At 37.8% G+C, this 26,768-nt stretch overlaps 1 protein-coding gene across 49 annotated transcripts in view; it reads left to right on the top strand.

The window, feature by feature from the left end:
* TMTC2 (transmembrane O-mannosyltransferase targeting cadherins 2) overlaps positions 1–26,768 on the top strand; it is a 949,512-nt gene that overhangs the window by 432,530 nt on the left and 490,214 nt on the right. For 40 of the 49 annotated variants that reach the window (XR_014804552.1, XR_014804560.1, XR_014804572.1 and 37 more), the window contains one exon: positions 17,257–17,363. The exons of 7 other annotated variants lie outside the window; for them this stretch is intronic. The gene's annotated coding sequence lies outside the window, so the exon portion shown is untranslated. Of the gene's footprint in view, positions 1–17,256; positions 17,364–19,379; positions 19,491–26,768 lie in introns of all 49 variants that reach the window. 2 more of the 49 variants (XR_014804567.1, XR_014804569.1) reach the window with 1 other exon arrangement.

Here is a 26,768-nt window from a genome sequence, read left to right as displayed (position 1 = left end):
ATGTCATAGGACATAACCGTTCTAGCCTCTAGAGGTGGAGTAATTAACAAGAAAATTTGGTCCCGGTCTTCTTGTATCTTACCAACTAGTGAGGAGGGTAGATCAAGCAATTTTACTTAAGATGAGGCTCCAGGGTTCCAGAAATATATATAGGGCTACCCTTGTAAGAGTGTGGTGTAAAGGAAAACTTTCTTTAAAGAAGTGATAGTAAGCTTTGGAAAGAAAAGTAAAATTACATTTTATTTGTATTTAAAAAACTTTTCTGGCCTTGACTATAGCACACTGAAGTTCCCAGGCCAGAGATCAAACCTGTACCCCAGCCAGATTCTAAACCACGAGGCCATCAAGGAACTCCAGAAAATTTAAAACTATCAGTTCTGATCATCAGTTTGAAAAGTCTGATTGGAAAAAAGTCAAAAACAAAAACCAATTCTGGAACATCCAGAATTTTTTAAAATTGATTTATATTAGAAATAAAATGTAGAGACACACAGGAAACAGGAGATAGATCTGAACAAATTAGAGAAAATACCACCAAAAGATTTTATGGAGAGAGATGTTCTACCACACGACTGAAGATTCAGGAGAAGATAAAAGAAGTTACAAGAGGAGCTGTAGGTAAAGGGATAAATGGCTGAAAAATTTCCAAAGATGATGAAAGACACCGAATCCCAAATTCAGGCACTCCCCACCCCTCAAATTTCAAATAGGATAAATAAAACAAATCCATGTCTAGAACCAAGATAGTGAAAACATAGTATACCAGAGGCCAAAAACCAATCCTAAAAACAGGGAGAAAGAGAGATTACTTATAAGGGAACTACAATTAGACTGACAGGTAATTTCTTAATAACAACAAAGTGTGTCTTAGTAATGTAATCAATAAAGCCAGACACATGGTCTTCAAAATGTTAAAAGTTTCTTTGAGGAATTCTCTTTGCAGCGAATTTTTTTTTTCCAAGAAGGAAGATGAAATATAGGTGTTTTTGGAGTAAGAAACTTTTGTTTATAAGAGATCCTTACTAAAGGAATATCTGTAAGAATGTATGTCAAGAATAAGGAAGCTAATCTCAGAAGAAACACTGATAGGCAAAGAGGATTGGTGAGCAAAGAAAATGATTAAGCATGTGAGAAAATCTAAACAAATATTGTACAAAACAATAATTAGGGCACTTCATATTAAAGATCACATATCCTAAGATAACTAATATTATACATTAGAGATTTCTTTTTTTTTTTTTTTTAATTTTCCCACTGTACAGCAAGGGGGTGAGGTTATCCTTAGATGTATATATTGCAGTTACAGTTTTTTCCCCCACCCTTTCTTCTATTGCAACATGAGTATCTAGACAAAGTTCTCAATGCTATTCAGCAGGATCTCCTTGTAAATCTATTCTAGGTTGTGTCTGATAAGCCCAAGCTCCCGATCCCTCCCACTCCCTCCTCCTCCCATCAGGCAACCACAAGTCTCTTCTCCAAGTCCATGATTTTCTTTTCTGAGGAGATGTTCATTTGTGCTGGATATTAGATTCCAGTTATAAGTGATATCATATGGTATTTGTCTTTGTCTTTCTGGCTCATTTCACTCAGGATGAGATTCTCTAGTTCCATCCATGTTGCTGCAAATGGCATTATGTCATCCTTTTTTATGGCTGAGTAGTATTCCATTGTGTATATATACCACCTCTTCTGAATCCAATCATCTGTTGATGGACATGTGGGTTGTTTCCATGTCCTGGCTATTGTGAATAGTGCTGCAATGAACATGCGGGTGCATGTGTAGAGATTTCTTTTTTCTTTTGTCTTTTTTTTAGGGCGACACCCACAGCATCTGCATGTTCTCAGGCTAGGTGTCTGATTGGAGCTGTAGCCTCTGGCCTACGCCTTCATATGCATCGCCCCAGCAATGTCAGATCCAAGCCGGTCTGCAAACTACACCACAGCTCAGAGCAATGCTGGATCCTCAACCTACTGAGTGAGGCCAGGGATTGAACCCGCATCCTCACGGACGCTAGTCAGATTCGTTTCCGCTGAGCCACTTAGGGAACGCCCATTAGAGATTCCCAACGAGAGAAACTTGTGAACATGAACACGAGGAGACATTTACAGAAACGCTCAAAATAGCCTTTTGAATAATAAAATTTACACATAAGTGCTCTGAAAAAATATCAAGTAGAGGTAAAAAGAAAAAGAGTGACTTGGGGGTAGGTATTACTATTGTGGAAAGGGCTGCTTTATTTTAGGAGAAAACAGAAGCTCCTTCTGAAGAGGTAGCCCTTAGATGGTTTTAAATCTGAAAACTCAGGACTCTGAGCTTATAGTGATGCATAAGTTGCAAACTGTAAGTTTCAACAATCACCCAGTATTTCTCCTTTTTAACAACTTTAGTAGTGGATAGCAGGAGATTGGGGGGAAAAAAAGACATATTAGTCTAAATAACGGATATGGAAAATGGGACTGACAGTTGGGAATCTTGCGTTCTAGAGTAGACAAGGTATTTAATTTCTTCTGTCTTCAACTTTCTCTTTTATGAAAGACAGAGTTGGATTTGATGGTGGCTAAGATTCCTTCTAGTTCCAGAAGTTTAGGATGAAAGGAGGGCCAACTGGGGGCAGTTTTTTTTTGGGTTTTTGGTTTGTTTGTGTAAGAAAGTATCAGAGTAAATGAAATATGTATATGTATTTATAAAATTTTTTAACTAGCTTGTGGACATCTGACAATTGCTAATACCACCAGAAAATAACAATATGCCCGTTCAGATATAAAGCAATTTTTTTCTTAATACAGTAGAATTTTCATTGAAATATATTATATACTCAAATCACTGGTTCAGATATACGGTTTTCATATGCATAAGGGTTGAGATTCATTACTTGGTGGTTTTGTTAAATAAATTTTCATATTTACAATGATGTGGTCATTTGATGCAGCCATGTATTAATTTTCTCTTAAATTAGGATCTTCTTAAGGATAAAACAAAGATAACTTAGCTTCCCTCCAAATTTGGCAGTAGTTTCTCAAACTCTCACAAACCTATGGTTTTAGTACTGAATTCTGCTAAGAGGGGAAAATGAAGACAGTCTGTTTTTATTTGTAGCTTGATTGCAATGCCTTGTTTTTAGATAGAAACCGAGAGGGCTCTTTCTCCATAATTTCATAGCCAGTTTGTCTCATATAATCGCCAAAGGCAGCTTGGGTCAACTTGAAATTTACTGATTATAAGAATCATGCAGGATTCTTTGCTTCCTGTCTTCTTTGAACATTTTTGTGAGCTTGAATCTCACTTCTTAAATGTCCTGCCTTTACTGATTGTCAGTACATCACATTCAGTTAGAAAAAGTACCGAATCACCTGTAATCACCGTTTTCCTCTCTTCCCTCCTTCGTTAAACTAAGCGATGAAACCATTTGTCTCTATTATCATTTTGCCATATTGAAAAACATATTTGAAGTTGAACTTTTTAAGGAAAAGTACTTGAAACAAACACATTCTATCAAATCTCATCAGAATGTGGCTTTAAAAAATATGACTTTCTCTGTGGCTAGGGACCACTTCAAGGCTATAAATCAACACACTATATTTTATCATTTTAAATTTCAAAACTTTTTTTTCTTTTATTTAAATATGTACTTACTGTTTTCCTCTGTCTGAAGTCAATATATACTTTGTTTAAATATAGAAGTTGAACTATATTTAAGTATGACTTCAGTTACGGGAGTTAGGGTAAAAAGAAAGACCAAGCCTTGGCTACAAGTAATTAACACCCTACATTTTGGGGAAGTGAAAATGGATGATCAGGTTGAGGCTGCTGAATATATAAAAGCAAAAGTGAAGAGCTTATCTATTACTATGTTAATTAAGGAGAGTAAGATTAATATTTAATACAATAATTTTTTAAATACAATATATGTATTTAAGCCAATTCTATGTGTCAGTGAAAGATAATATGCTTCTTGTTCTGAAAGGTTGTGGGTCCCCATAGTATTTTCAAAGTGTGTTGCACTGGATATTTGTCCTCTATGACGCTCTGATGAAAGCAGGGTTTCTTGGAGTTCTCCCTGTGGGGCAGCAGGTTAAGGATCTGACTGCAGTGGCTCAGGTTGCTGCAGAGGCATGGGTTCAATCCCTGGCCTGGCACGGGGTTTGTTTAAGGATCTGGCTTTGTTGCAGCTATGTTGTAGGTCACAGCTGTGGCTTGGATTCAATCCCTGGCCCTGGAACTTCCATGTGCCATGGTTGAGGCAAAAGAAAAAGAAAAAACAAAACAAAACCCAAATCCCAAAAACAGGGTTTCTTTGTCAAGTATTTTTCATATATGAAAGACTGAAAATTTCTGCTAAAGAAAAATCTGTTTAATTTTGTTTACCTGATGGTTTCTTGCCATACTTGTCCCTGGATCTCTTTTTATTGAGTAATTTTTTTTTTTTTTCATGCTATGTCTCCTACTATTCTATGGGAAGAGAGTTTGAGAAGCACACTTTGGAGAAAATTTGAGTGGTAATAGGACAAATTGCTTATTTCTGTTTATAAAAATGGTAATGAGGAGTTCTCTTCATGGCTCAGTGGTTAACAAACCCGACTGGGATCCATGAGGATGTGGGTTTGATCCCTGGCCTTGCTCAGTGGGTTAAGGATCTGGCATTGCCGTGAGCTGTGGTGTAGGTCATAGATGTGGCTTGGATCTGGCATTGCTGTGGCTCTGGTGTAGGCCGGCAGCTGTAGCTCCGATTAGACCTCTAGGCTGGGAACCTCCATATGCACTGGGTATGGCCCTAAAATAGCAAATAAATAAATAAATAACAACAATAATGAATAATATAATCAGTAACAACACTTGACAGTTATGAAGCATTTAGGTAGGTATCAGATGCTTCTCTAAATTCTTAATGATTATGACACTTCTGTTTTTAAAACTGAGGAAATTAGACCTCAGGGCAGGAAGTCACTTGCCAAAGACTAGACAACTGCAAGAATGGACTGTAAACTTGAACCTGAGCAGGCTGGATCCAGAGTCCACATGTATCACACCTGCGTCTGAACCCCTAACTCTCAAAGCATCCGTTTACTTCCTTGATAAGAGAGAGATATAAAAAGAAATGCATCTCAATCTCCTCTTCTGTGTGTAAAACTCCACATTTGTCAGAGGAAAGCAGAAAAATAACATTTCAGCATAATTTACTGATAGCGTTTATGTACTGCCTTTTATTTATTTATTTATTTATTTATTTATTTATTTATTTATTTATTTATTTTTGTCTTTTGTCTTTTTGTTGTTGTTGTTGCTATTTCTTGGGCCGCTCCCGCGGCATATGGAGGTTCCCAGGCTAGGGGTTGAATCGGAGCCATAGCCACCGGCCTACGCCAGAGCCACAGCAACGCGGGATCCGAGCCGCGTCTGCAACCTACACCACAGCTCATGGCAACGCCGGATCGTTAACCCACTGAGCAAGGGCAGGGACCGAACCCGCAACCTCATGGTTCCTAGTCGGATTCGTTAACCACTGCGCCACTACAGGAACTCCCGCCTTTTATTTAAAATAACAAAAATGTATCTTTCCTATAGAGCTGCACTTAAAACCTGAAGTAATTGACTTCTTAGGAGCCTTTCATATTTACTGATGTTAACCTAAGGCTGTTTTGTATTCATTTTACATGTTTGGACCAATACACACAGTGTAATTCTCAATTAAACGTGTTAAACAAACTACAGTTTTATAAAATCTAGAGTTTTATTTTCAAAGAGGTAATTCTGCATCAAACAGTTAAGATTTCTTCCAATTATGAGATTCTGTGATTAATTAAGCTGACGATGAAATCCAGTCTGAATTTAAACACTCATCATGAACAGATTAAGGGTAAGTACAAAAGATACATTGTGGAAAATGTAATATTTACTCTTAAAATCATCTTAGAAGCAAATAAAACAACTGTAGCTATCTTTTATTAAGTATCTCTGAAGAAAAAGGAATTATACTAGATGCATAAGTTTTTCAATATTTCTTTGAAATGAGTATCAATATTTATAAGTATTAATGAGAAACTTAGGTTCAGAGAAATTAAATTAATTGCTCACAGTCATAGAATTATTGAGTTACAAAGCCAGAATTCCAAACTCAGAATCCTTTGATTCCAAATCCTGGTCTCTCCCATGTATCACTTCCATGTCAAACCAAATATTTCAAGAGCATAACATGGTACTTTAATCAAAAATATAGGGGCTTAAAGCATAAATATCTATTTTTATATTTTGATGCTTATTTTATTTCATACAGCTATAATATTTTATTGTTATGTAGTGGATTTAGTTATACATTTTTTAAAGCAAGTGATAATTGTCAGATTTTTATATTTTCTGTAAAATGTAACACAGTTCTCTGAAAAGGGTTTGCCTGCTTGATATCACCCACCTTGGGTACCAGAAATCTGACTGCAGTAGCCAGATAAAATCTATCTTGTAGAATAGCTATAGTAGAATTTGTAGCAAAGTTTTTATAGATAATGACTTAGCTGTAACTCAATGAAAAAAATGAAATTCAGAAACAATTTGCTAGAAGGCCTACCTGAGCTAAGAATATACCACAATTATAAGTTAGACATAAAGTACGATGCTTTTATAAACATCCTATTATGCTGTACTGAGAAGATGAGGAGACTCCTAGGTCACTGGGACAAAGAGAAAGACGATTCACATAATTTCGTGTTAGGACTCCACTATCTCTAATCAATGGCTTCTAATTTACAACTCCCTTCAATTGTCTCCTTTATAATAAAACTCTAAAACAGCCTGTCCAATTTAATTTTATTTACATGACATTGCCCTTTGGATCTTTCGCTGGGTTCTTACACTCAACGTCTTCAAAAGTGACATCGCTCATATCTCTCTTCTTTCATGAGTCCCTGATTTAGCACATCGGGATCTACCCAGTTGCTCAAGTTGGAAACTTGGGCATCAGGCTCAATTCCGCATTCTTCCCAATGCTCTGCCACCAATCTTTTCTTTCTATCCTCTAAATAGCCTTCTAATCAGCCTATCCCAATTCCCACCTCCTGAGTCTAAGCTAACACATCTCTTTCCTGGATGTTGGCTGCTTCCTAACTAGGCTCATTCTGTCACCCATGTAATCCTTTCTTCGCACTGTAGCTAGAGAGATCTTTTTAAAGTACCATTTTTATCCTCTTCCTCCTGTGCTTAAAACTCTTCAAACATCTTCACATTGCACCAAGGTTATGTCCAAATTTTAAAACATGGCCTGTAGAGCTCTGTAGAACGTGCTATCTACATCATCTTGAAACACTTTCAGTCTTCTGCCTGTTCTGTTGCAGCCTTTTTGTTCTCCTATTGCTCTTGCTCTTTCCCATATTCTCTTGCCCAAGGTCAATATGAGAGTCTGTGTCTCTTTTACATAAAAGTTCAAGTAGAATTTCCAGGGATATGTCGGCCAGGACTCATGATTCTTCTATCTTGATATTCCACCTTGCATGGTCTCAGGTTCATTGTCCATAGCGGCAACCCTTACATAGAAGCAGGATGGAAAAAAGGACAGAAGAGGCAAAGGGTCCGTTTCTCTCTGTCTTAATATTTCTAGAAGCTGCCCTGGAGGTTATCTATAACTTTTGTTAGAATTTGAGTGGATGGCCATACCTGGATGCAAGGAAGGCTGGGAAATGTAGTCTTTATTTTGAGTGTACGAGTCCAACTAAAAATTAAGATTAAATAATTTTCTTTAAAGGTCCTTTCTCCTTCTCCATGTTGTTGTATCTGAATCTGTCACCTGGAATCGATGCAATAATCTTACTGCTTCAGAAGGAAGAGAAAGATGGATATGGCGATACAACAGAAGCATTAGCCAGGGATACCCTGGCCTTCTCTTCCCCTCTGTCACCTCTGTCAAGCCACCCCCTTTGCCTGGCAATTTTTATTTACCTTTTCTGTCTCGATCTGAAGCTATTTCCTTAAGGAATCTTTCCCTGAATGCCACCCACCCACACACATTGTACACTTTCTTCCACTACCTAATTTGGGTTCCAATCCTTGTTTTTTGTTGTTGTTGGTGGTGGTGCTTTTCAGGGCCTCACCTGTGGTATATGGAAGTTCCTCCTTTTCCCAAAACCCCTAGAACTACTAATTGTATTTATTTATTTATTTATGCTATGTCCTTGGTTTTGCCTTTTCCAGAATGTCCTATAGTTGAAATCATATAGCATATAGCCTTTTCAGGTTGGCTTATTTCACTTAGTGATATGCACATAAAGTTTCTCCATGTCTTTTCATGGCTTAATAGCTTGTTTCTTTTCAACACTGAAGAATATTACATTGTCCACAGATACTGGGGTCTATTTATTCATCACCTACTGAAGGGCATCTCGGTTGCTTTCCAAGGCTTGGCAAATTATGAATAAAGCTGTTTGCCTCTATGTATCATCTTTGATGCAGTTTCTGCTAATCTTTGGCCCATTTTTAATGCAGAATATTTATTTTCTCAGTCTTCTTTAGGAATTCCTTATATATATATTTTGCACAACAGTCCTTTATCAGATGTCTTTTACAAACATATTTTCCCAGTCTGTGACTTATCTAATCTTTCTCTTGACAGTCTTTTGTCGAGCAGACATTTTTAATTGTAATGAAGTCCAGCTTATCAATTACTTCTTTCACTGATCCTGTCTTTAGTTTTGCCCTGAAAGTCATTGCCATGCTCAAGGTCATCTAGATTTTCTCCTACATCATGCTGCTAGGGGTCTAATGGTTTTCTGTTTTTCATTAGGTCACTGACCCATTTGCAGTTAACTTTTGTGAGGTGTAGAAGGTCTGGGTCTATGTTCATTTTTTTGCAGGTGGATGTCCAGTTTTCCTAGCCCCATTTGTTGAAGAGACTATCTTTGCTCCATCATCAGGTCAGCAGTCAGTTGACTATATGTGAGTCCATTTCTGAGATTTCGATTCTGTTCCATTGATTTGTCTATCCTTTCATCATACCACATGGTCTTGATGACTGTAGATTTATAGAAGTGCTGAAGTCAAGCAATGTCAGTCCTTGAATTTATTCTTCTCCTTTCATGTCGTGTTGGCTATTTAGATCTTTTACCTCTTACGTAAAGTTTAGAATCAGTTTGTTGACATCCACAAAATAACTTACTGAGATTTTGATGGATATCGTGTTGAATTTACAGATCAAGTTGGGAAGAACTGCTATCTTAATACTGAGCTTCCTATACATGACCATGAATATGTCTCCATTTACTTAATTCAGCATTTTTTAGTAGAGTTCAATTATTTTTCACATATAATCTTGTATATATTTTGTTAGATCTGATAGTATTTTTAAAATTTTAGTCATTCAATTATTTCCAAATTTTAAAAACTACCTTTCCAGCTAGAGTCTTAGCTGCATGAGATCAAACCAATGACTGCATTTATTATTTACTACTATATCTCTAGTGACACCTAAGAAATACTTATTAAATAAATAAAATAACGAATGCCATATGTGCTGAGCTATATCGTGTGCCGAATACTAGCATTTTCTCCCCAACATCCATTCTACCCCAAATGAGCAGTCTAGCCACATGGTATTAAATTACTCCTTGCTAGTGATTTTTTCCAAAAAGAATATATGGCCATTCTGTCCCATGAAATGTTGGAAGTATTGGAGGGCTCTAGGGAAAATATTTCTTACTCTTAGAAGAAACTTCTTTGTAAGCATGTTGCTGGATCTGGATCCAGCGCCTGGAAATTATGTAGCCACCTTACTATAAGCCCTAGCATGAAGAAAACACAAAGGATGGACGTACAGAAAGACTGAGAAAAAATATATACCTAGTGGATCCTGCACTGTTTCTTTTGGTTCTCTCCTGCACAGCAAAGCATTGAAGCCCTGGGCATTAGAGATGCAAGCCAACTCTCTGGTCAGGAGTATTGCATTGGGATTGAAGTGGGGCCCTCAGAACCTAAGGGAACCCCCATAAAGTGACAGTGTCACATGTTGAGAGCTACAGCTCTTGTTGGGATGCTTTAAGAGGGCATCATCCAGTCCACCAGGACAAACACACTGCTGCGTGGGTTGACTTGGAGACCGTAATCCAGGAGAACAGAGTTGCCCGGAACCCGGAACGGAAGTGTGCAGCAGATTTATTAAAGTGAAAGCACTCTCTCAGAGAGAGAGAGCGGGCCACCCTAGGAGTGGGGTCTGGCACTGCCCTACGATTGGATTCTCTTTATTTGCCAGCCTGATTTCTCCTGCCCTGGCCCTCTGTGTGTGCCCAAGGGCTGAGTGTTGATTGGTTTCTGTATGGGGCATATTTGATTTGCTGATAGGTCTCAGGCCTTGGATACCTCATTTGCATGGGGGACAGGTTATAGTAAATTCCTCGAGAGTCCCCTGATGCTCCGCCTCTGAAGGGGCGAGGCGTGACCCCCCCCCCCATATCTTTCATAGCGGGGAGTAGAAGGAGTAGGCCTGGGTGATCAAGGTGGGGGAAGGGGCGTTACAGTGCGATGGGGTGGGGTGGTGATAAGGCTCTGGTAATTCTCATCTTTGCCAGAAGCTTTGGGTTTACTCTCCTTGAAGGGGACTTGAAGCCTAACAATCCGCGAAAAATGTCATTGTGCTGTTGAGTCCAAGCGACCCGGACTCTGGTTCTCCTCTGGATTCCGCCTATGTGAGGTAATCAATGTCCTAGATGTTTAAGCTAATTTTAATCTCTAGATTATCAGAAAAATTTGCAGTCTTCTTTTTCGAGCTCGACTTAAGCTAAAAGCAGATGTCCCCCGTTGGATAGAGGTAGATCCTGACACTTCGTTGTTAACATGAAATGTTATATTCTTCTTATATCCACTCCCGAGAGGGCGCTATGTGCTTTAATTTCACCCTAGGTCATCTTTGTATGTATCTTACTGGACTACTAGGTAATTACGTAGGTATTTTTGTTTATCCAAATGTGATGTTCATATTTTTAAAAATCCAAGATATAATACTCATCACCACTTTAAATCACTGAAGCATAAAATAATGACCTCGAATTGAACCTTCATTAAAAAAAAAATCCTTATAAACATCTCCTAACATAGCCTTATCTTTTCTACTTTGAATTATCAAATTCCTCTGTACACACACACACACAAACACACACAGCCCACTCTAATCTCTCTCTTTCATAAACACTTTTAAACTCCAACAATTATCTTTGTGCTGCCTGCTTAAATTTGAAATGAAGGGAATTTGAACTGTTAAGTGGATTAAAAGGTTAATTGCCTAATCTTGGTTTCTTTCCTGAAAAGACTACTTTGACCTATACAAGTTTCCTGTCTGGAAGTTAGAAATCTTTTGAAATATGCTTAAATGAATTGGTCTTATCTCAAAGGTTAACTACTTTTACGTAACAATTCTAATGTTAGTTTCTTGGAAACTGATATTCTTCTGTCTCTTCATGCTGTTACATTGGGAAACTGATTTCTAAACAGTTTCTATTAAATATTTTTAGAAAATATTTTCGAAAATGTCATAAACATTGAATAAACTTTATTTCCTTCTTTTCAAGATGCTTTCAGTCTAAAAAGAAAATGTCAAAAATTAGAGCTATTTTGGAAATTAATCTAATTTCTATTTTTATTAAATATCTGGGATAACAAAGTGGCCCTTCAAAGGTTTTAGAAAAATATTTCGTTTGCAATATCTTGCATAACAAAAGATTTTGAAGTATCCCAATATAGTTCTCCAAAAAAGCTGGTGAAAAATTGCAATTATTTGCAGCATGCCATTAACATTTAAGCATCTCACATTCAGGAATGGGAATTTGAAACATTTCATGTCTTAAATTTCCCCAGTGTATCATTAGCTTGAATTTTCACACTTTACTTACGTGATTAAAAAAGAGCAGTATTGATTTTATTGAGCTAGTTCCTTGTATTTCATCCTAAATGATCATACATTCATTTCTACACATTTGATATCTTTGACTTAGATTCAGGGATATTTAAAATATACTGTTTCTTAGTGATATTAAAATGCTGCACTGAAGAAGTGGCATTTAAGAACTTGGCTCTTGATTCCACTCCAAGATAATTTTTAAGAACTTAGAAAAGTAGAGAAACACCTGGGGCAGGGCTGTCATAGTTAACATCCTCTTTTCATGAAGTTATTTTTCTTTCTTTTTACCAATTGGGAAGACAAAGTCCCTAGTTAAGGCATTTTAATTCTTCTTTTCTTTCTAAAATAATCATCTTCCTTTAGAAAGAGACCTAAGTCAGTGTTTAGACATTTCCACAAAGGAAAAAATCATGGAAAGAAAAGCCCTAACGGCATTGTCCTGTCTGAAAGGGAAGAAGAAAGCTAAAGGGATAGGGCCTGAAGGCATTAAGGCAGGGAAAAGGGAAACATGAAGAATCCGAGAATAAATAACACAAGGAAAATGCCTGCTTTTCTGAGGCAGGGAGTTTGCTAGGCCAGGGTAGTGATCACCAGCAGACGAAGTACTGATTAAAGAGCAGGAGCAAAGGAAGTTGACTGATGTCGGCTGGGAACAGTCATCTCCTCATGAGAACATGCATACGGCTTGTCTCTAAAGGCCAAGAAACCAACACATGACCTGGCTGGCATGGAGCACAGAGCAGAGTGGGTCAATACATCACGACAAGTCTAGGTAGAGAAGGGCTTCATTTCCGGGGTCTGTGGTTTTCTAAAAAATTATGAGATATATACAAAGACATACAAAAGAATATATTAAGGGTACAAAGCAATGTTTCTCAAACTGAGTTATGTGTTAGAATCACTTGGGAAGCGTTTGAACCCAAACACCTCAGGATAAATAAATCTGTGGCAAGGCATCAGTTTTTGTTTTTTTGTAATTGGTTTTTTAAGCTCTTTAGATGAGTCCAAACCGCAGCCTGGATTGAGAGCCACTAGCAAAAAGAATGATAAGATGAATACTCATATACCCATCATAAGCTTAAGAAATACAATGTTACCAATTTCTTTGAAAGCCTCTGTGTTTCTCTAACAGAATTACTGCCCCTCCTCTGCTTACCCCAAATCTACAGAAATACCCATATCCTACATTTTGTGTCAACCATCCCTTACTTTCCTATCCTGTATCTCTAAATATTTTAACCTTTAGCCTTCATCTTAGACCTTTTTTTAAAAAATGGAGTATATAAATATACTCTTCTAAATACAGTGTTTCACTGAATTGCATTTCCGAGATGAATCTGTTTGATGCAGGTAGTCACTATTCATTCATCTTCATTGTTGAATAGTATTGTGCTGAATGAACATAAACCACTTTACTGTAATATTTTATAGTATCTTAATATCTTCTGTAAATCTGGCCTGCACTTTTTCTCATCAATCGATCACAGGGAAATTTTATTTTATTTTATTTTATTATTTTGTTATGTAATGTTTTTTAATTTTTTTCATTATAGCTGGTTTACAGTGTTCTTATATGTGGAAGCTCATATATGGCACAAATGAACCTTTCCACAGAAAAGCAAATCATGGACTTGGAGAATAGACTTGTGGTTGCCAAGGGGGAGGGAGAGGGAGCAGAATGGATTGGGAATTTGGGGCTAATAGATGCAGACTATTGCCTTTGGAATGCATAAGGAAATTTTAAAAGGTTGTAAGTGTTGATTAGGGCAGGAGGAGTAATCAGCAAAATTAGGTGCTATAGGCATATGAGCCATCTGTTCATTCAAAAACTTAACCTGTGTCTCTGAAGACCCGCTTAAGCTTGATGTCTTTTACATCATTTGCCCTTGCTGCTTTGCATGACTGAACGACAACTTGGTAGAGCAATTAAAAAACAGTCCATGACATGTTTCAAGGTCTTTGATTCTCTCTGGTCAGATAGCCTTTTCCAGAGTAGCAATCAGAAGGGAATATGGTTTTATTGCTATTGCTTGGGGGTTTGAAATATGATCCTCCTCTTTGGGCTGCCTAAAGGCTCTGCACAGTGCCCTCTTTGCCCCAGATAGTTCAAATATCATTGGACTTGCTAAACACATTTCACTGTGGTCAGATTTAATGTAGAGTCTTCTTTTGCTTTAAGCCCCATAACTCTTAGACTTATAGTTACTTGTTTGATGGATCAGAGCAGAACACTCAAATATGACTTTTGCCTTCAAAATCCCCAAATGCCTACAAGGCATTATGACTCTTCTTCAGTGCCAAGTGGAGCTGGGTACAACAATTTTTCTTTGAAGGGGAATTCCTAGCACTCTCTAGATCACTGAATCCTAGGAAACTTCGCTGAGATGCTAGAGCTCAGAAAAACTGTAGGGTTTATTTCCTTTGGGTACTAATCATCTCTTAAGCCTCCTGCTCAGCAGAACCAATTGGCATGATGACAGCAACATAGTGAACCAGCGTGGGATGAGAAAGTGAACAAGATCGCTATGGGCTGATTATGGTAGAGAATACGAACGTTGAAATAGCTTGGAGGCAATGCAGTGAAGATGCACTATGCCCACATGTGGGGTAGGCACCTTTGGATGTCTTCCCCCACACACTGCTAACTGGCAGCCCATGCTGGATATCCCAGGAATTCTCTTCTTATAAGTTTTCTTTTGCACCTTTTACTGAGAAATCTTGACATCAAGCTGATTTTAAAGAAGAAAATCTTAAAGGAATCTGTTACTTGTCACAACACATATATTGAAAGGGATATTCATTGTTGAGAAGCAACAAATGGAAAACTGACACAGTAGGCATTAAATAGATGGAAAGCCTTAGTTGGTGTTAGCCATCCACCACACTGCTGTTAGCACAGTGGACTGTCATGAGATAGCAGTGGTGGCAAGGGTGAGGTTCACATGACTCCCGGTCACCCAGGTGCCACTGTTGAATATTTTCCCTGCTAACAAAAGATCAGTGTTGTACCTCAGTATGTCCCATCCCTCAAGGAAACCAGAGAGTTAACTGGTAGGAAATTGAGTACACCAAATCCCTTACATCTTGGAAGTCAGTGATTAGCTTTGATAGTGATTTGTCTGGAGTTGATGTGTATTCCACACACGTTCTTACTTAACTTGCATATGGAAAGACTTAGCCAGCATCCTTCTAAAAAGGTTTATCGTTGTTTGTATGAGATTAACATGCCTCATACAAAAAGAACCCCTCTAAAGCAAAGGAGTAGTAGCAACGAGCTTGAGATGCCTTGAGATCCCCTGGTACCATCACCTACCAAACCACCCAGAAACTTCTGGTCCGATAGAGCGATGGAATGGATTGTAAAGGTGCAACTTAAGGGCTGCTTTGGAGATGGCACTCTGAAGGGATAGGGCCCCATCCTTCAGGACACAGCAACCATGAATAAGTGCTCTGTCCTGGGTAGTTAGAATACAAGGAACCAAAACCAGGAACTGGAAATAGGAGTGGCCTCACCTACCATCACTCTCGATGATGCATTTGGGGATTTTATAGTTACTGAATCCCCAACTCTAAGTTTACAGAGAGCTTGGTTGCCAAGGAAGAAATGCTTTCATCAGGGAACACAGATTCCTATGAAATTTTCTTGCATAGTTTCCACCCAATCACTTTGGATTCCTCATTCCAAGAGATCAGCAGGCAAGAAAAAGAGTCACTGTATTGGCAAGAGTAATTGACAGGGGTAATTCTCATCCTTAGAAGATAGGACGTCAAAAAGAAAATATTTAGCACCCACATGATCCAGGTGTGCATCCTTTGTCATTTTTTCCTTATCCAGTTTTGATGGTGAGTGGATAAGGGCAGCTGTCTTGCCTAGAGAAAGGCTTGGTAAACAGATGCTCAGAATAAATACTTGTTACCCCACACAAAAAATACCTGAACCAATAGATATGCTACACAAGGGTGAATCTGGAATGGTTGGCAGAGAGGCAGTGCATGGGAGTTATATATCCAAGAACTGTTATAGTCATGAGGGCTGTAATAGAGCCACTAACTTTGTCCTTGCAAATTTACACAAGAAAGGAGATAAACCAGAATTCCGGAGGCTTTGTTTCCAGGTGGGTGAACTTATGTAAAGCAGGTACATCCAAGTGCACAAAGTGTGGGCTACTGGGGAGACTGGGGAATCAGCCTAAAGTGATTCCAGATGCCTCAAGCACTCCCCCAGCCATTAGGAATGTGGACTGCTGACAATTTACAGCTGAGGCCCCGCCTGGCATGGCCAGTGGCCGGAGAGCTGCTTTGCCCAAGTTTACGGCTCCTTCCCAGACGCAACTACATTTAGTGACAGGTTAACCTGGAGGTAAAAATGCCCAGCTTCCTTGCCTCAATTTGGGACATCTCTGAAGGGCCATTCCAGTTCTAGAATTTCTATAGGATTGATTAAGTCCTCTCTCACAATTACATTTGGTTCAATTTCTCCCTCTGCTCAATCATGCTTTGCTCCCTAACAATGTTTTTCTGGAGGGCTCTCGTTAATCTCCTGAATGAAAATCTTTCCATCAAAGTCTTTTCTCTGGAGCACTTGAACAAAGGCAATATCTCACAGTCTTTTGCATTTTTATATGTGTAAACATTCTCATTTCTTTTTTCTTTCCTTTCTTTCTTTTTTCCTTCCAGTTTTTTAAAATCTAATTTCAGGTTCACTGAAAAAACTAGAATCTAAGTCTAGTTCACTGTTTTCAGCTGCAGTCTGCTGTTCATCTCACCTATTGAATTCTTAGCTTCAGATATTTTCTTTTTTTTTTTTTATTTGCAGAATGTTCATTTGATTCTCTTTTACAGATTTTAATCCTCTTTTAAATTCTCCACACTTTGATCTCCTTTGCCTCTCTTTTTCTTTGCTGTTTTTAACATTAAACCCAGGTTTTTGAAAGTCCTTATTTGATAACTCCAGTATCTGATCCATCTCATCTCACCTTTTGTCATGAGAGTTGGTCATATTTTCTTGTCTCCACACTTCTGGTAAGATCCTACTGCATGTTGGACATTGTGCTGTAATTCTCAAAGCTCTACTCTTTTTTTTTTTTTTTTGCTTTTAACTCAATGAATTGTATTATATTTTTACAGTTGGACAGTGATCATCACAGCCCAATTTTACAGCATTCCCAAGGCTCTACATTTTATCTGTGTTGGTAAATAGAGTGAGGATTGGAGCACCCAAATCCAATAAGACCTTAATTAAAGGTGGAGCCAGGTTTCTGTTATGGTCAACTCAACCCAGTTGAGCAAACCCAGCCTACATCTGCATTAACCCTCCTATCGTTTCCTGTGCTCCCCCTCCACCAGCACAGGGTTTTGATTTTAAGTTGCTAAATCTCTGTTCCTCCAGTGTAGAAGACTGCGGAAAATTCAGTGATGGCCTTCAGAGACCCCAGCCAGCTCAGCTCTCCAGTTTTCCAGCTTGCATTTCTTCAAAATACAGCCAATTCCTTGAAGGTAAGACAGGCAGTATATTTCTGTTAGGTCACTTCCAAAAGACTTCTGGAGATTTCACATTTGGCCTAGTTCCTTCGCTTTCTGTAGAGCACCAAGACTTAGCCAGTGTTCTGTGAGGAGAAACAGTTGTGAGTTTGAAAACTTGCAGGTTTCCACTTTGTCACAATAGTTTTGCAGAATCATTAAAATTTGGTTAGTGCTTTCTGTAGCCTGGACTCTGACTGCTCAAGCCAGATCCTCCACATGCACCCAGAATCAGAAAATGCCTGCAGGGGAAAGAAAGACGAAAATCTTTGCTCACAAAAAAGAAGTTTTTCCCCTTCCTGGAATTTTACTTTTCTTGCTTCTGAAGTTCTCTGATGCTTTACAAATGTGATATTTATAATTTATCTGGTTTTGTCCAGCTTTGCATCAAAAGTGCTTTCCTATCCTGACCTGTTCTAAAATAGAACCCCCTTTGTCATTTGTTTTTACCCCAATCCATTATACAACGTTGATATTATTGTTCGGTGAAATCAAGCTTTCAATGATTTATTTGTATGTTTACTATTTACTGTCTCTCACAAGTCATTTTTACAACTTAGCTTTTCTTCTGGGGTCAATTTCTTTCTACTTGGAAGAACATTCCTCAGAAGTTCCTTTAATGAGCATTTGTTGGTAGCAATACTCTTAGTAAATGTTTGCATAAAAATGTCTTTAATCACCCTAGTTCTTGAAGTATGGTTCAGTTGGATATATGTTGAACATTATTTTCTCTCTTGAAAATTTAATCCAACTCTCTCTTGCCTTCTATTGTTGAGAAATACATTGTTGATCTAAATGTAAGTCTTTGTAGTGGTTTTGTTTTTCTGTCGGGCTTTTAATATCTTCTTTTTATATTTGGTGTTTTTCAGTTTTTTTGGATGGATCTGACTGTAGATTTGTTTATTGTTTTATTGTGCTTAGGATGTATTTTGCTTCCTGAATCTGGAATAGGAATCTTTTATCAATTCTGGAAATTTTTATTACGTCTGAATATTCCTTCTCCCTCTTTCTCTATGGGACTTCTACCTTCTAGAAATCCAATAAAATGTTCATTATATTGCCTCATTGCATCTTCTAAATCTTTTACTCTCATCTGTATTTTCATCTTTCCCCCCATTTCTTAAGGGATAATTTCTTCTGACATACCCATCAGCTTACTTGTTCTCTGTTTAACTATGTCTACTCTGCTGTTAATTCAAAGAGATTTAAATCCTCTATAGAGTTTCTCTTTGATTCTATTTCTCATTACTAGGGCCAACTTTTATAAACTTACTTTAGAACACTTGACTACCCTACAATTTCTTAACCTTTCTTTTGCATTTTACGTTTTTTTTCTGTGCTACCTTCTAAATACCATATTCCTATCTTTCAATTCATTTATTGTCTCCTCAGAATTTAATTAATGTCTAATTTGGAGTTTCTAAATTCAATTGTTGCACTTTTATTTCTAGAAATTACATTAGATTCTTTCCAAATCTGCATGGTAAATTTAGAAATTCTGACTGTTTAATTATAATTTTAATAAAGTACTTTATTAATAGAAACATTTCTACTATCCCTGTGAGAATTCTAGTGTTTGTAGCTTTTACATTTCTAAACTCACAGTGGTTTGTCTCCTTGTGTGTTTGATTATTTTTACTTGTAGTATAATTCTGGAATTTTGTCTTGGAGACGATCTGATCCTAGATTTAAAGTCTGTGTGCAGAGGGAAATTTCTCATTTCATCTGCAGTGTTCCTGGGGGTTTTAACAATTTGAGGCCACTGTAAACTAATTTTGTGCTTGGACTTTTTTCCACTGTATCAGTGAGTATTAATTTCAGCATTGTATGCTATTTAGGGCAGGTATTCCAGTTCTTTCTATGGAGTAACTTTTTTTCTGGTTCAATCATCTTAATAATAAAAATTATTAGGCTAAATGTGGTTAAAGATAAACGCTCAAATTTCAAAGGCTTAAGAGAAGGAGGGTTTATTTTCCACGATTTTTAACTTAGCTGTGTGGAATACATGGTCTTCAGAGAGCCACGTTTGGAGGAGGACATCATTTCTGCTCACGTCCTCCCGGCCGGATACTGTCACACAGTCTCCCCAACACTGCAAGGGAGGTTAGTAAATGGGCATCCCTTTTTGCCCAGGAAAAGGAAGTATTATGATCAAGATATAACATTGTTTCTGTCACATCCAGCAAGGGTGACAGCCTTTCTGATGTCTAGCATTATACAGAGGTCTTCATTCTGACTTCCCAACTTGAAGGGGACCTAAACTTTTTTTTTTTTTTTTTTTTTTTTTAAATACTCCCTTAACTCAGGCTTTTGGTCAGTTAAAATCACATCCTTAGGAATGCCATTTTCAGTGGTTCAGGGCTTTATGGGTTTATATGTTGTTAATAATTCTGGCTTCAGAAAATTTCCCTTATTTTTCAGCCAGCTCATCAATGAAATTTTAAAGTTTTTGTTTCCTTGTTTTTGTTTTCATTTTTTTAAAAGAGCATTCTGTGCTCTATTCGAAGGTGTCTGTACCAGAAGGATTTCTTAGGATAGCTAGTCTGACATATTGCTGAAAAATGGAAGTCAGCTTCAGTCTGTTTGAGAGATTATTCTGTTCCCAACTGATAGCCAAACACTGATTTCTCACGTGGAAGAAGAAAATGGGTGATTTCCTCATTTTGAAAGCATCTGAAAATTAGGGCTGCCAGTTGGCTGCTTCCTAGTCATACATGACTGTCTTATTTTATATTTTATGTGAGAATCCAAGTTGTTCCCAGACCAAATTATTTAATTTGTTTCCAATGGGCTGCCATTATCAAGCTTTCATTTAGACTAGTACTAGGTAATCTTTCTCATTATTTTCCTTTCAAGGTGTCCTTCAGAGACTTTCAATTTGTGGGGAAGAAAAACTGATTTGCTAACAGAAAGTATAATTGACCCTTGAACAACAGATGTTTGAACTTCATGGGACCCCTTACATGCTGATTTTTTTTCCATTGTAAAGACTATAGTGCTACAGGACCCAAGATTTGTTCAATACAAAGATACAGAGCAACTGTGAATACTGAGGGTTGACTATAAATTATATAAGATTTTTTATTGTTTAGAGGATCAGAAATCCCTAGCCCCCACATTATTCAAGGGTCAGCTATAATTCATAATCACCCACATTCCAGTTACAACTAAGTAATATAAATGACATCAAATTGAATTTATATTTAGAGTATTAGTATTTCCTTTTTAATAAAAATGTAAGTAAATTTCCCTTAAGGTAAAAACAGACTGGGAGTTCCCATCATGCTGCAGCAGAAAAGAACCTGACTAGGAACCATGAGGTTGCAGGTTCGATCTCTGGCCTCACTCAGTGGGTTAAGGATCCAGCATTGCCTTGAGCTGTGGTGTAGGTTGCAGATGTAGCTCAGATCTGGATTTGCTGTGGCTGTGGTGTAGGCTGGAAGCTGTAGCTCTGATTCTACCCCCAGCCTGGGAATCTCCATATGCTGTGGGTGTGGCCATAAAAAGCAAACAAAACAAAACACAGCACAAAAAACACTTAAGTCTTTAGATGAATGATCCAATCCAAGATTACTTTATTGTGAGTTGTTGTAGTTATAGATCATGAACCAATTTAAATATAATGTTTACTTGTAAAAAATTACTTTGTATTTTCTTCACAAAAAAGATTATGATGGCATAATTGATTTTATTTAACTCAGTGGTTTTTAATCAGGGCTATATATTTTCATACAGGGTTAAACAAATTTCTATTGCAAAAAATGGTTTAAAATTAGTATTGAAAAATTTTGCAAACTTCAATAAGTGGCAACATCAGAAGAGCTTGATTTAGGACTTTAGGTCAAAATTAACTCTCATTCAGTGTCTTGATAAAGTCCCTTGTTTTTGTTATTATAATATTTCCAAGAAAATTTCTTTTTTTTTCTTTTCTTTCTTTTTTAAATTTATTTTAATTTTTTAATAGGTATTTCCCCAATACAATTTTTATTTCTACGGTACAGCACAGTGACCCAGTTACACATACATGTATACATTCTTTTTTCGCACATTACGTGTTCCATCATAAGTGAACACGTGACTGTGACTGTGGTGTAGGCTGGAAGCTGTAGCTCTGATTCTACCTACCCCCAGCCTGGGAATCTCCATATGCCGTGGGTGTGGCCATAAAAAGCAAAAAAACAAAACAAAACAAAAACCGCTTAAGTCTTTAGGTGAGTGATCTAGTCCAAGAGTTCCAAGTGCTACACAGCAGGATCTCATTGCTAATCCATTCTGAAGGCGGTAGTTTGTATCTATTAACACCAAGCTCTCAATCCCTCCCACTCCCTCTCCCTCCCCCTTGGCAACCAGAAGTCTCTTCTCCAAGTCTGTGGAACCAAGAGAATTTCAATAAAAAAAATGCTTTTACCCCAATTTTCTTTTTCTGTTTTTATTAAACTGACTTTGAGAACTCCAGCATTAGTGGTTGCTCAACAGTAGAATCAGTACCGTATAAGGCAGACTTAAAACTTTCCCAAACTCTTTTTCTCAAATTTTATCTTTGAGATTTTCAAATGAACAGAGTGATTTTCCTTGTAACAATTGTTTTTCTGTATTGCTTCCTTAAAATGTTTTACTTCCAATTAGTAAGAAGAGTTGATTTTTTTTAGCTTAATTGGTTTGAGCTTACCTTGTTGCAGTCTCAAATTGTCATCACGACATGTGACATGTCGGTATCATTACCAATTCAGTGCTAGAAGATAATTATTACCTTTTAAATGTTTTCATTCTTGAAACTTTCCTGTTTTTAACAGGTAATATTCCCTGTTTCACTCATTTCTTCCCATGATAGTATAGATTGTTGTGTTGCATGGAGAAGACGCTGCAGTTTCTAAATAGTACCTTTAAATGCAATAAAAAAGAGAACATGTATTAGTTAAAAAAAAAATTGACTGACTAAATTTGAGAATCTAATTTATTTTGTTCAATGATTCATTCATCTAGCAGCAACCCCCCTAGTAAACAGACAGGTGCTCCAAAGAGTTTTCCAAAATGGAAGGCTTTTCTAGATAGCAAGACAATAATTTAAAAAAAAAATTGTTTCAGGCTGGGTCACCTTTTCTCAGAGGGAAGGGCAGGGAGTCTTATCATGCAGATTACCTCACTAGTGCTGAACAGGAAATTCCAGACTGATTGGTTTAAAATTCCATTCCTGGGAGAGGCTGAAACTGCTGTGTGGGTTAGTTATTAAGTCTAGGCGAAGTCTGGCAGAAGTGACTCCATTTGGGGCTTGTTGTTTGTTTTTAAAGTGGGATTTGCGTTGAAAAAGAAATCCTGTTCTGTGGCTGTTGCTCAGATTTCCTCTCAAACATCATTTTCGTTTATGCACAATTGCAGCATGGTTTCCAGCCTTCGTATATAAGTCATGGTGTGACAAAGGTGAAGGACTGCCTGCTAACACAACATAAATTGGAAATAGGTGGATATAGGAGAAGAGCATCAATTTGGGCAGCAGAGGCAGAGGAAGATAGACAATTTAAGGAAAGGATGACAACATTTGAATTGGAGAAAGATAGGTGATTTAAGGAAAGGATGACAGCATTTGAATTGGAGAAAGATCCATGGAGGCTACAGGACTTGAAATAGTCACTCTTGTTTTTTCTTCTCTATGTCAAACCCAGAGCTTCTTCTCTTACAGGTGCCTTTTTTCTTTTGTAATAGGACCATTTACTAGGTTAGGTTGAAAAGGGAAATTTTTACGCATACATCTAACACCTGGAAAAACACATCCTATAATTCAAGTAGGTAGGTTTTCACATCTTAAGAGAAATCCTGTCAGTGGATCTCATGGGGATTCTTTCACCAGTGAAATTTCTATGTACCTAATATTTTAGAGATACTTGGGTCTTCTTGGAATTTACGCATTGATCTCAAGTTAAGAATCTCTCCCTAATATGTTATAATAGTTCAGTATCAATTGAATCAAATTTCAAAGTTTTATGAAAGAAAACAGAGACTACAATGAGAGTGAATGATTCAGCCACTTGACTAGTTTCTACTATGTTTTCTGTGTATTTCTGTAGCTTCGTATTTTTTTTTTTTTTTTTTTTTTTGCTATTCAGATTTGAAGTATTATAAACTCTACTCCATGTGTAACATAGCTTTGATGAAATAAAGTATTCAGGTAACCAGGTAGATTAGTGAGATCACTGAGAATACTAAGTTGGTTGTTAAGAAGGGTTGTTAGTTTGTCATGTCCCTCTGCATTATTTCTCTTGATTCTTGCCCACATGCCTCAAAGATTTGGAGATGTGGGCAGTTTGGCAGGGGACTTTTCTGGCTGGGAAGTGCATCAGCAGTGCCAGGAAAGAGCCAGTTGTCTCATGGCCTAGGGATGGAGGCAGGCAGGCTCTCTAGGCAGGAGCATTCAGTGTAGAATGGGAGTGGCTCTGGGTCAAAGGGAATTCCTCTCAAACCAACAGCACCTTAGGTCGAAAGTTACTTTTAATGAGCCCTTCTGGTTGGGGTCCATCTCTCCCAGTGAAAAACATTCCCACTGATTGCCTTGGAGATCACAACCAACTTTGAATCAAGTTCATAGCAATGTACAGCAAATTTTATTTATACTCTCACAGAGAGAGTGGGCCATCCTGGAGTGGGGACTGGCTCTGTGTATAGCTGGATCTTTCCTTATACCCCATACAGTGGACATATTCAGGGACCTGAATTCTCCCATCCCAGGCTCACTAATTTTTTTCTGTCCCAGCCCCCCTGCATCGTGCATAAGGGCTGAGTGTTGTTTGATCTCTGTATGGAGCCACACTGTGATCCTCTGATTGATTTCATGGGGAGTGTGTTATAGGGAAGTGCTCTCCAAAAAGCATGGCTCATTTGAATAGAGCAGTGCTCTCCAAGGAGCATGCCTCTAGTATCTGTGTGTGTCCTTATTGTCTGGTCATAGGCCTCCTGTTTTTGGTCATGATGAATGGCCTGTTCTGGGTACCCGTGTATGATTCCCTAGCCTTTCCTACCTAACCAGTTGTTAGGGAGAGAGCTAAGAGAAGGTGGCTGAAGAAGTTTCCAGAGATTCAGCGTAAACAACTTTTGATGAGAACTGTGTTGATTAGTCTGCTCAGACTGCCACAGCAAAATACCACCAACTGGATGGCTTTAAAAAAGTATCCTCTCACAGTTTAGGAAGCTAGACGTCCAAGACCAAGGTCCCAGCTGCCTCACTTTTTGGCGAGGATGTTTTCCTGGCTTGCAGACAGCCTCCTTGTCACTATATCCCCAAATGGCCTTTCCTGGATGTGCTCATGGTGTCCCTTCTTATAAAGACATTGTTCCTATCGGAGCAAGACCCGCACATTACATCATTTAACCTTCGTTGCTTCCTTAGAGGCTCCATTTCTAAATGTAGCCACACTGACCACTAGGACTTCAACATATGCATTTGGGGAGGGGGGAGGAAGTCCATTAATTTCATAACACTGGGCATCTCACTGTAAGCTATAAACCAAGAAGGAGTAGTCAAACGTGTTTCTCAAATCCAGTTTCTTAGCCACCTGTGTTCAACTCATCTACCAAATCCAGGGGTTCTACTCACATATTTACTGAAATAACTTCTAGGATTTGGACAAAAATACCAGTTTTAAATAAGACAAGGTGATTAATTTATATACCAAATATTGAGAATCATAACTTTAAAAACTTAAAAAGAGTTGATACCAGAGGCAATTGGAAGCTTCCTTCAGAGAGAGTATTTTATTGAGCACTTACTAACTTCTGTGTATAAATGCAAGTGTTGACAAGGAAGAATTTTTTTTTTCCCTTCTAAGAATTAAGTTTACATGAGATGAATTAACAGGAGAAAAAAATTAATGATATCTATACAAGGGAGAGACCCAGGAAAACTGAAGAACCCCTAAAAAGACAAAAGAGGATGGGAGGGCCTGGTGTGGCTCAGCAGGTAAGAACCCAACACAGTGTCTGTGAGGATGCAGATTTGATCCCTATACTTGCTCACTGGGTTAAGGATCCAGTGTTGCTGCAAACTGTGGTGTAGGTCACAGATGCAGCTCAGATCCCATGTTACTGTCGTTGTGGAGTAGGCCGGCCACTGCAGCTCTGATTCTAACCTTAGCCTAGGAACTTCCATATGCTACAGGTATGGCCATTAAAAAAGAGAAAAATTAAATGAAGAGGCCATTGGGGGCAGTGGTTTGGGACTTCAAAGGGAAGAATCACATTTATATGGAAAAACAAATTTTTGGTAAATAATTGTTTGTTGGGCCATGAAGAGACAATAGTGGACTTTGGTCCTAAATCACGTTGAGTTTCACCACCACACCTAGCTCGTACTCTTGGCAAATCTGGTGTTAGCTTTCATCTGGAATAGGACCTTTATCCAATGAGGTAGTTAAGACAGATGTAACGAGAACAATTTACTGAGTCATCTTTTATGTATTTATTTTTGAAAATTTATTTTTATCTAAATTTTTAAAAACTGAGGTATCATGGACTTACAATATGATATTAGTTTCAGGTGTAAAACAGTGATTTGATCATTTTATAGATTACATACCATAAAAAGTTATAATATTCACTCTATTCCCTTTGATGAACATTACATCCTATGAAGTATTTACTTTATAACTAGTGGTTTGTACCTCTTAATCCCTTTCACAGTTATACCCATCCCCTAAACTAATCCCCTTTGGCAACCAGCAGTTCATTCTGTGTATTTCTATTTTCATTTGTTTCAAAGTATTTTTCAATTTTTTGATTTCTTTGTTAATTCATTTGTTTTTTAGTAGCATGTGGTTTAGTTTCAATGTGTTTGTGTTTTTTTCCCTCTTTATTCCTTTAATTGATCCCTAATTTTATGCTATCAGTTCACTAAAGATGCTTGATATGGTTTCAAACTTCTAAATTTATTGAGACTTGTTTTGTGATTTAGTATGTGATCTATCCTGGAAAATGTTCAATGTTCACTTGAAAAGAATATATATAGGAGTTCCCATCATGGATCAGTGGTAGCAGATCTGACTAGTATCCATGAGGACACAGGCTTAATCCCTGGACTTGTTCAGTGGGTTAAGGATCTGGCGTTGCCATGAGCTCTTGTGTGGGTTGCAAATGTGGCTCAGATCAGGTGTTGCTGTGGCTATGGAATAGGCTAGCATCTACAGCTTCAATTCAACCCCTAGCCTGGGAACCTCCATATGCTGCAGTTGTGGCCCTAAAAAGACACACACAGAAAAGAATATATATTGGGGATGGAATATTCTGTAGGTATCTATAAAGTTCATTTGCTCTAATGTGTCATTTAAGGCCAACGTTTCCTTATTGATTTTTCTGTCTGGATAATTTATCCATCAGTATAACAGGGGTATTAATGTC

Source organism: Sus scrofa, chromosome 5 (genome assembly GCF_054392235.1).
Source record: "Sus scrofa isolate SSC_HxYL_T2T_F1_AM1 chromosome 5, Sscrofa_HxYL_maternal_Yorkshire_Landrace_v2.0, whole genome shotgun sequence".
NCBI lineage: Eukaryota > Metazoa > Chordata > Mammalia > Artiodactyla > Suidae > Sus > Sus scrofa.
The sequence above is the reverse complement of the archived record's forward strand: the minus strand, read 5'-3'. Positions and strand labels throughout refer to the sequence as shown.